Below are 10000 nucleotides of genomic sequence, written 5' to 3'. Positions count from 1 at the left end.
AGAGAGAAACAGAGAGAGAGACAGAGGGAGAAACAGAGAGAGAGAGAAACAGAGAGAGGGAGAAACAGAATGAGAGAAACAGAGAGAAAGAGAAACAGAGAGAGAGGGAGAAACAGAGAGAGAGACAGAGGGAGAAACAGAGAGAGGGAGAAACAGAATGAGAGAAACAGAGAGAGAAACAGAGAGAGGGAGAAACAGAGAGAGAGAAACAGAGAGAGAGAGAAACAGAGAGAGAGAGAGAGAGGGAGAAACAGAGAGAGGGAGAAACAGAGAGAGAGAGAGAGAAACAGAGAGAGAGAGAAACAGAGAGAAAGAGAAACAGAGAGAGGGAGAAACAGAGAGAGAGAGAAACAGAGAGAGAGACAGAGGGAGAAACAGAGAGAGAGAAACAGAGAGAGAGAGAAACAGAGAGAGAGAGAGAGGGAGAAACAGAGACAGGGAGAAACAGAGAGAGAGAGAGAGAAACAGAGAGAGAGAGAAACAGAGAGAAAGAGAAACAGAGAGAGGGAGAAACAGAGAGAGAGAGAAACAGAGAGAGAGACAGAGGGAGAAACAGAGAGAGAGAGAAACAGAGAGAGGGAGAAACAGAGAGAGAGAGAAACAGAGAGAGAGACAGAGGGAGAAACAGAGAGAGAGAGAAACAGAGAGAGGGAGAAACAGAATAAGAGAAACAGAGAGAGAGAGAAACAGAGAGAGAGAGAAACAGAGAGAGGGAGAAATAGAGAGAGGGAGAAACAGAATGAGAGAAACAGAGAGAGAAACAGAGAGAGGGAGAAACAGAGAGAGAGAGAAACAGAGAGAGGGAGAAACAGAGAGAGGGAGAAACAGAATGAGAGAAACAGAGAGAGAAACCGAGAGAGGGAGAAACAGAGAGAGAGAGAAACAGAGAGAGAGAGAAACAGAGAGAGGGAGAAACAGAATGAGAGAAACAGAGAGAAAGAGAAACAGAGAGAGAGGGAGAAACAGAGAGAGAGAGTGAGAGAGAGAGAGAGAAACAGAGAGAGAGAGAAACTGAGAGAGAGAGAGAGAGAGAGAAACAGAGAGAGAGAGAAACAGAGAGAGAGAAACAGAGAGAGAGAGAGGGAGAAACAGAGAGAGGGAGAAACAGAGAGAGAGAGAAACAGAGAGAGAGAGAGGGAGAAACAGAGAGAGGGAGAAACAGAGAGAGAGAGAAACAGAGAGAGAGAGAAACAGAGAGAGAGAGAAACAGAGAGAGAAACAGAGAGAGAGAGTGAGAGAGAGAGAGAGAAACAGAGAGAGAGAGAAACTGAGAGAGAGAGAGAGAGAGAGAAACAGAGAGAGAGAGAAACAGATAGAGAGAAACAGAGAGTGAGAGAAACAGAGAGAGAGAGAAACAGAGAGAGAGAGAAACAGAGAGAGAGAGAGGGAGAAACAGAGAGAGGGAGAAACAGAGTGAGAGAGAAACAGAGAGAGAGAGAGGGAGAAACAGAGAGAGGGAGAAACAGAGAGAGAGAGAAACAGAGAGAGAGAGAAACAGAGAGAGAGAGAAACAGAGAGAGAAACAGAGAGAGAGAGAAACAGAGAGGGAGAAACAGAGAGAGAGAGAGGGAGAAACAGAGATAGGGAGCAACAGAGAGAGAGAGAAACAGAGAGAGAGAGAAACAGAGAGAGAGAGAAACAGAGAGAGAGAGAAACAGAGAGAGAGAGAAACAGAGAGAGAGAGAAACAGAGAGAGAGGGAGAAACAGAGAGAGGGAGAAACAGAGAGAGAGAGAAACAGAGAGAGAGAGAAACAGAGAGAAGGACAGAGGGAGAAACAGAGAGAGAGAGAAACAGAGAGAGGGAGAAACAGAGAGGGAGAAACAGAGAGAGGGAGAAACAGAGAGAGAGAGAAACAGCGAGAGAGCGAGAAACAGAGAGAGGGAGAAACAGAGAGAGGGAGAAACAGAGAGAGGGAGAAACAGAGAGAGAGAGAGGGAGAAACAGAGAGGTAGAAACAGCGAGAGGAAGAAACAGAGAGAGAGAGAAACAGAGAGGGAGAAACAGAGAGAGAGAGAGGGATGAACAGAGAGAGAGAGAGAGAGATAGAGAAACAGAGAGAGAGGGAGAAACAGAGAGAGGGAGAAACAGAGAGAGGGAGAAACAGAGAGAGGGAGAAACAGAGAGAGAGAGAAACAGAGAGAGAGACAGAGGGAGAAACAGAGAGAGAGAGAAACAGAGAGCAGGAGAAACAGAATGAGAGAAACAGAGAGAAAGAGAAACAGAGAGAGAGGGAGAAACAGAGAGAGACAGAGAATGAGAGAAACAGAGAGAGAGAGAAACAGAGAGTGAGCGAAACAGAGAGAGAGAGAAACAGAGAGAGGGAGAAACAGAGAGAGAGAGAAACAGAGAGAGAGAGAAAAACAGGGAGAGAGAGAAACAGAGAGAGAGAGAGAGAAACAGAATGAGAGAAACAGAGAGAGAGAGATACAGGGAGAGAGTGAAATAGAGAGAGAGGGAGAAACAGAGAGAGAGAGAAACAGAGAGAGAGAGAGAGGGAGAAAGAGAGAGAGAGAGAAACAGAGAGAGGGAGAAACAGAGAGAGGGAGAAACAGAGAGAGAGAGAAACAGAGAGAGAGAGAAACAGAGAGAGAGAGAAACAGAGAGAGAGACAGAGGGAGAAACAGAGAGAGAGAGAAACAGAGAGAGAGGGAGAAACAGAGAGAGCGAGAAACAGAGAGAGGTAGAAACTGAATGAGAGAAACAGAGAGAAAGAGAAACAGAGAGAGAGGGAGAAACAGAGAGAGAGACAGAGGGAGAAACAGAGAGAGAGAGAAACAGAGAGAGGGAGAAACAGAATGAGAGAAACAGAGAGAGAGAGAAACAGAGAGAGAGAAACAGAGAGAGAGAGAAACAGAGAGAGAGAGAAACAGAGAGAGAGAGAAACAGAGAGAGAGAGAGGGGGAGAAACAGAGAGAGGGAGAAACAGAGAGAGAGAGAAACAGAGAGATAGAGAAACAGAGAGAGAGAGAAACAGAGATAGAGAGAAACAGAGAGAGAGAGAAACAGAGAGTGAGAAACAGAGAGAGGGAGAAACAGAGAGAGAGAGAAACAGAGAGAGAGACAGAGGGAGAAACAGAGAGAGAGAGAAACAGAGAGAGGGAGAAACAGAATAAGAGAAACAGAGAGAGGGAGAAACAGAGAGAGGGAGAAACAGAGAGAGAGAGAAACAGAGAGAGAGACAGAGGGAGAAACAGAGAGAGAGAGAAACAGAGAGAGAGAGAAACAGAGAGAGAGACAGAGGGAGAAACAGAGAGAAAGAGAAACAGAGAGAGAGGGAGAAACAGAGAGACAGAGAATGAGAGAAACAGAGAGAGGGAGAAACAGAGAGAGAGAGAAACAGAGAGAGAGGGAGAAATAGAGAGAGAGAGAAACAGAGAGAGGGAGAAACAGAGAGAGAGAGAAACAGAGAGAGAGAGAAAAAGAGAGAAACAGAGAGAGAGAGAAACAGAGAGAGAGAGAGGGAGAAACAGAGAGAGGGAGAAACAGAGAGAGGGAGAAACAGAGAGAGAGAAACAGAGAGAGAGAAACAGAGAGAGGGAGAAACAGAGAGAGAGATAAACAGAGAGAGGGAGAAACAGAGAGAGAAACAGAGATAGAGAGAGAAACAGAGAGAGAGAAACAGAGAGGGAGAAACAGAGAGAGAGAGAAACAGAGAGAGGGAGAAACAGAGAGAGAGAAACAGAGAGAGACAGAAACAGAGAGAGACAGAAACAGAGAGGGAGAAACAGAGAGAGAGAAACAGAGAGAGAGAGAAACAGAGAGATAGAGAAACAGAGAGAGAGAGAGGGAGAAACAGAGAGGGGGAGAAACAGAGAGAGAGAGAAACAGAGAGAGAGAAACAGAGAGAAGGACAGAGGGAGAAACAGAGAGAGAGAGAAACAGAGAGAGGGAGAAACAGAGAGAGCGAGAGAGGGAGAAAGAGAGAGAGAGAGAAACAGAGAGAAAGAGAAACAGAGAGAGGGAGAAACAGAGAGAGAGAGAAACAGAGAGAGGGAGAAACAGAATGAGAGAAACAGAGAGAAAGAGAAACAGAGAGAGAGGGAGAAACAGAGAGAGAGATAGAGGGAGAAACAGAGAGAGAGAGAAACAGAGAGAGGGAGAAACAGAATGAGAGAAACAGAGAGAGAAACAGAGAGAGGGAGAAACAGAGAGAGAGAAACAGAGAGAGAGAGAAACAGAGAGAGAGAGAGAGGGAGAAACAGAGAGAGGGAGAAACAGAGAGAGAGAGAGAGAAACAGAGAGAGAGAGAAACAGAGAGAAAGAGAAACAGAGAGAGGGAGAAACAGAGAGAGAGAGAAACAGAGAGAGAGACAGAGGGAGAAACAGAGAGAGAGAGAAACAGAGAGAGGGAGAAACAGAATAAGAGAAACAGAGAGAAAGAGAAACAGAGAGAGAGAGAAACAGAGAGAGAGAGAAACAGAGAGAGGGAGAAACAGAGAGAGGGAGAAACAGAATGAGAGAAACAGAGAGAGAAACAGAGAGAGGGAGAAACAGAGAGAGAGAGAAACAGAGAGAGGGAGAAACATAGAGAGGGAGAAACAGAATGAGAGAAACAGAGAGAGAAACCGAGAGAGGGAGAAACAGAGAGAGAGAGAAACAGAGAGAGAGAGAAACAGAGAGAGGGAGAAACAGAATGAGAGAAACAGAGAGAAAGAGAAACAGAGACAGAGGGAGAAACAGAGAGAGAGAGTGAGAGAGAGAGAGAGAAACAGAGAGAGAGAGAAACTGAGAGAGAGAGAGAGAGAGAGAAACAGAGAGAGAGAGAAACAGAGAGAGAGAAACAGAGAGAGAGAGAGGGAGAAACAGAGAGAGGGAGAAACAGAGAGAGAGAGAAACAGAGAGAGAGAGAGGGAGAAACAGAGAGAGGGAGAAACAGAGAGAGGGAGAAACAGAGAGAGAGAGAAACAGAGAGAGAGAGAAACAGAGAGAGAGAGAAACAGAGAGAGAGAGTGAGAGAGAGAGAGAGAAACAGAGAGAGAGAGAAACTGAGAGAGAGAGAGAGAGAGAGAAACAGAGAGAGAGAGAAACAGATAGAGAGAAACAGAGAGTGAGAGAAACAGAGAGAGAGAGAAACAGAGAGAGAGGGAAACAGAGAGAGAGAGAGGGAGAAACAGAGAGAGGGAGAAACAGAGTGAGAGAGAAACAGAGAGAGAGAGAGGGAGAAACAGAGAGAGGGAGAAACAGAGAGAGAGAGAAACAGAGAGAGAGAGAAACAGAGAGAGAGAGAAACAGAGAGAGAGAGAAACAGAGAGAGAGAGAAACAGAGAGAGAAACAGAGAGAGAGAGAAACAGAGAGGGAGAAACAGAGAGAGAGAGAGGGAGAAACAGAGAGAGGGAGCAACAGAGAGAGAGAGAAACAGAGAGGGAGAGAAACAGAAGGAGAGAGAAACAGAGAGAGAGAGAAACAGAGAGAGAGAGAAACAGAGAGAGAGGGAGAAACAGAGAGAGGGAGAAACAGAGAGAGAGAGAAACAGAGAGAGAGAGAAACAGAGAGAAGGACAGAGGGAGAAACAGAGAGAGAGAGAAACAGAGAGAGGGAGAAACAGAGAGGGAGAAACAGAGAGAGGGAGAAACAGAGAGAGAGAGAAACAGCGAGAGAGCGAGAAACAGAGAGAGGGAGAAACAGAGAGAGGGAGAAACAGAGAGAGGGAGAAACAGAGAGAGAGAGAGGGAGAAACAGAGAGGTAGAAACAGCGAGAGGAAGAAACAGAGAGAGAGAGAAACAGAGAGGGAGAAACAGAGAGAGAGAGAGGGATGAACAGAGAGAGAGAGAGAGAGATAGAGAAACAGAGAGAGAGGGAGAAACAGAGAGAGGGAGAAACAGAGAGAGGGAGAAACAGAGAGAGGGAGAAACAGAGAGAGAGAGAAACAGAGAGAGAGACAGAGGGAGAAACAGAGAGAGAGAGAAACAGAGAGCAGGAGAAACAGAATGAGAGAAACAGAGAGAAAGAGAAACAGAGAGAGAGGGAGAAACAGAGAGAGACAGAGAATGAGAGAAACAGAGAGAGGGAGAAACAGAGAGAGAGAGAAACAGAGAGAGAGAGAAACAGAGAGAGGGAAAAACAGAGAGAGAGAGAAACAGAGAGAGGGAGAAACAGAGAGAGAGAGAAACAGAGAGAGGGAGAAACAGAGAGAGAGAGAGAGGGGGGAGAAACAGAGAGAGAGAGAGAGAAACAGAGAGTGAGCGAAACAGAGAGAGAGAGAAACAGAGAGAGGGAGAAACAGAGAGAGAGAGAAACAGAGAGAGAGAGAAAAACAGAGAGAGAGAGAAACAGAGAGAGAGAGAGAGAAACAGAATGAGAGAAACAGAGAGAGAGAGATACAGGGAGAGAGTGAAATAGAGAGAGAGGGAGAAACAGAGAGAGAGAGAGAAACAGAGAGAGAGAGAGAGGGAGAAAGAGAGAGAGAGAGAGGGAGAAACAGAGAGAGGGAGAAACAGAGAGAGGGAGAAACAGAGAGAGAGAGAAACAGAGAGAGAGAGAAACAGAGAGAGAGAGAAACAGAGAGAGAGACAGAGGGAGAAACAGAGAGAGAGAGAAACAGAGAGAGAGGGAGAAACAGAGAGAGCGAGAAACAGAGAGAGGTAGAAACAGAATGAGAGAAACAGAGAGAAAGAGAAACAGAGAGAGAGGGAGAAACAGAGAGAGAGACAGAGGGAGAAATAGAGAGAGAGAGAAACAGAGAGAGGGAGAAACAGAATGAGAGAAACAGAGAGAGAGAGAAACAGAGAGAGAGAAACAGAGAGAGAGAGAAACAGAGAGAGAGAGAAACAGAGAGAGAGAGAAACAGAGAGAGAGAGAGGGGGAGAAACAGAGAGAGGGAGAAACAGAGAGAGAGAGAAACAGAGAGATAGAGAAACAGAGAGAGAGAGAAACAGAGAGAGAGAGAAACAGAGAGAGAGAGAAACAGAGAGTGAGAAACAGAGAGAGGGAGAAACAGAGAGAGAGAGAAACAGAGAGAGAGACAGAGGGAGAAACAGAGAGAGAGAGAAACAGAGAGAGGGAGAAACAGAATAAGAGAAACAGAGAGAGGGAGAAACAGAGAGAGGGATAAACAGAGAGAGAGAGAAACAGAGAGAGAGACAGAGGGAGAAACAGAGAGAGAGAGAAACAGAGAGAGAGAGAAACAGAGAGAGAGACAGAGGGAGAAACAGAGAGAAAGAGAAACAGAGAGAGAGGGAGAAACAGAGAGACAGAGAATGAGAGAAACAGAGAGAGGGAGAAACAGAGAGAGAGAGAAACAGAGAGAGAGAGAGAGAGGGAGAAATAGAGAGAGAGAGAAACAGAGAGAGGGAGAAACAGAGAGAGAGAGAAACAGAGAGAGAGAGAAAAAGAGAGAAACAGAGAGAGAGAGAAACAGAGAGAGAGAGAGGGAGAAACAGAGAGAGGGAGAAACAGAGAGAGGGAGAAACAGAGAGAGAGAAACAGAGAGAGAGAAACAGAGAGAGGGAGAAACAGAGAGAGAGATAAACAGAGAGAGGGAGAAACAGAGAGAGAAACAGAGATAGAGAGAGAAACAGAGAGAGAGAAACAGAGAGGGAGAAACAGAGAGGGAGAAACAGAGAGAGGGAGAAACAGAGAGAGAGAAACAGAGAGAGACAGAAACAGAGAGAGCGAGAAACAGAGAGGGAGAAACAGAGAGAGAGAAACAGAGAGAGAGAGAAACAGAGAGATAGAGAAACAGAGAGAGAGAGAGGGAGAAACAGAGAGGGGGAGAAACAGAGAGAGAGAGAAACAGAGAGAGAGAAACAGAGAGAAGGACAGAGGGAGAAACAGAGAGAGAGAGAAACAGAGAGAGGGAGAAACAGAGAGAGCGAGAGAGGGAGAAAGAGAGAGAGAGAGAAACAGAGAGAAAGAGAAACAGAGAGAGGGAGAAACAGAGAGAGAGAAACAGAGAGAGAGAGAAACACAGAGAGAGAGAGAGGGAGAAACAGAGAGTGAGCGAAACAGAGAGAGAGAGAAACAGAGAGAGGGGAAACAGAGAGAGAGAGAAACAGAGAGAGAGTGAAACAGAGAGAGAGGGAGAAACAGAGAGAGAGAGAAACAGAGAGAGAGAGAGGGAGAAAGAGAGAGAGAGAGGGAGAAAGAGAGAGAGAGAGGGAGAAAGAGAGAGAGAGAGAAACAGAGAGAAAGAGAAACAGAGAGAGGGAGAAACAGAGAGAGAGAAACAGAGAGAGAGAGAAACACAGAGAGAGAGAAACAGAGAGAGGGAGAAACAGAGAGAGAGAGAGGGAGAAACAGAGAGAGGGAGAAACAGAGAGAGGGAGAAACAGAGAATGAGAGAAACAGAGAGAGGGAGAAACAGAGAGAGAGAGAGACAGAGGGAGAAACAGAGAGAGAGAGAAACAGAGAGAGGGAGAAACAGAATGAGAGAAACAGAGAGAAAGAGAAACAGAGAGAGAGAGAAACAGAGAGAGAGAGAAACAGAGAGAGAGAGAAACAGAGAGAGAGAGAGAGAGAGAGAAACAGAGAGAGGGAGAAACAGAGAGAGAGAGAAACAGAGAGAGAGACAGAGGGAGAAACAGAGAGAGAGAGAGACAGAGGGAGAAACAGAGAGAGAGAGAAACAGAGAGAGGGAGAAACAGAATGAGAGAAACAGAGAGAAAGAGAAACAGAGAGAGGGAGAAACAGAGAGAGCGAGAAACAGAGAGAGAGACAGAGGGAGAAACAGAGAGAGAGAGAAACAGAGAGAGGGAGAAACAGAATGAGAGAAACAGAGAGAGAGAGAAACAGAGAGAGAGAGAAACAGAGAGAGAGAAACAGAGAGAGAGAGAAACAGAGTGAGAGAGAAACAGAGAGAGAGAGAAACAGAGTGAGAGAGAAACAGAGAGAGAGAGAAACAGAGTGAGAGAGAAACAGAGAGAGAGAGAAACAGAGAGAGAGAGAAACAGAGAGAGAGAGAGAAACAGAGAGTGAGAAACAGAGAGAGAGAGAGAGGGAGAAACAGAGAGAGGGAGAAACAGAGAGAGGGAGAAACAGAGAGAGAGAGAAACAGAGAGAGAGACAGAGGGAGAAACAGAGAGAGAGAGAAACAGAGAGAGGGAGAAACAGAATAAGAGAAACAGAGAGAGGGAGAAACAGAGAGGGAGTAACAGAGAGAGGGAGAAACAGAATGAGTGAAACAGAGAGAAAGAGAAACAGAGAGAGAGACAGAGAATGAGAGAAACAGAGAGAGGGAGAAACAGAGAGAGAGAGAAACAGAGAGAGAGAGAGAGAGAGGGAGAAACAGAGAGAGAGAGAAACAGAGAGAGGGAGAAACAGAGAGAGGGAGAAACAGAGAGAGAGAGAAAGAGAGAGAGAAACAGAGAGAGAAACAGAGAGAGAGAGAAACAGAGAGAGAGAGAGGGAGAAACAGAGAGAGGGAGAAACAGAGAGAGGGAGAAACAGAGAGAGAGAGAAACAGAGAGAGGGAGAAACAGAGAGAGAGAAACAGAGAGAGAGAGAAACACAGAGAGAGAGAGGGAGAAACAGAGAGAGGGAGAAACAGAGAGAGAGAGAAACAGAGAGAGAGAGAAACAGAGAGAGAGAGAAACAGAGAGAGAGACAGAGGGAGAAACAGAGAGAGAGAGAAACAGAGAGAGAGACAGAGGGAGAAACAGAGAGAGAGAGAAACAGTGAGAGAGGGAGAAACAGAGAGAGAGACAGAGAGAGAGAGAAACACAGAGAGAGAGAGAGGGAGAAACAGAGAGAGGGAGAAACAGAGAGAGGGAGAAACAGAGAGAGAGAGAAACAGAGAGAGAGAGAAACAGAGAGAGAGAGAAACAGAGAGAGAGACAGAGGGAGAAACAGAGAGAGAGAGAAACAGAGAGAGGGAGAAACAGAATGAGAGAAACAGAGAGAAAGAGAAACAGAGACAGAGGGAGAAACAGAGAGAGAGAGAAACAGAGAGAGGGAGAACCAGAATGAGAGAAACAGAGAGAGAGAGAAACAGAGAGAGAGAGAAACAGAGAGAGAGAAACAGAGAGAGAGAGAAACAGAGAGAAGGACAGAGGGAGAAAC

General features: G+C 45.9%; 1 protein-coding gene across 1 annotated transcript in view; it reads right to left on the bottom strand.

The window, feature by feature from the left end:
• LOC140409372 (rhotekin-like) overlaps positions 1–10000 on the bottom strand; it is a 297698-nt gene that overhangs the window by 123290 nt on the left and 164408 nt on the right. The gene's annotated exons all lie outside the window — the stretch shown is intronic.

Source organism: Scyliorhinus torazame, chromosome 3 (genome assembly GCF_047496885.1).
Source record: "Scyliorhinus torazame isolate Kashiwa2021f chromosome 3, sScyTor2.1, whole genome shotgun sequence".
In the NCBI taxonomy this organism is placed as follows: Eukaryota; Metazoa; Chordata; class Chondrichthyes; order Carcharhiniformes; family Scyliorhinidae; genus Scyliorhinus; species Scyliorhinus torazame.
The sequence above is the reverse complement of the archived record's forward strand: the minus strand, read 5'-3'. Positions and strand labels throughout refer to the sequence as shown.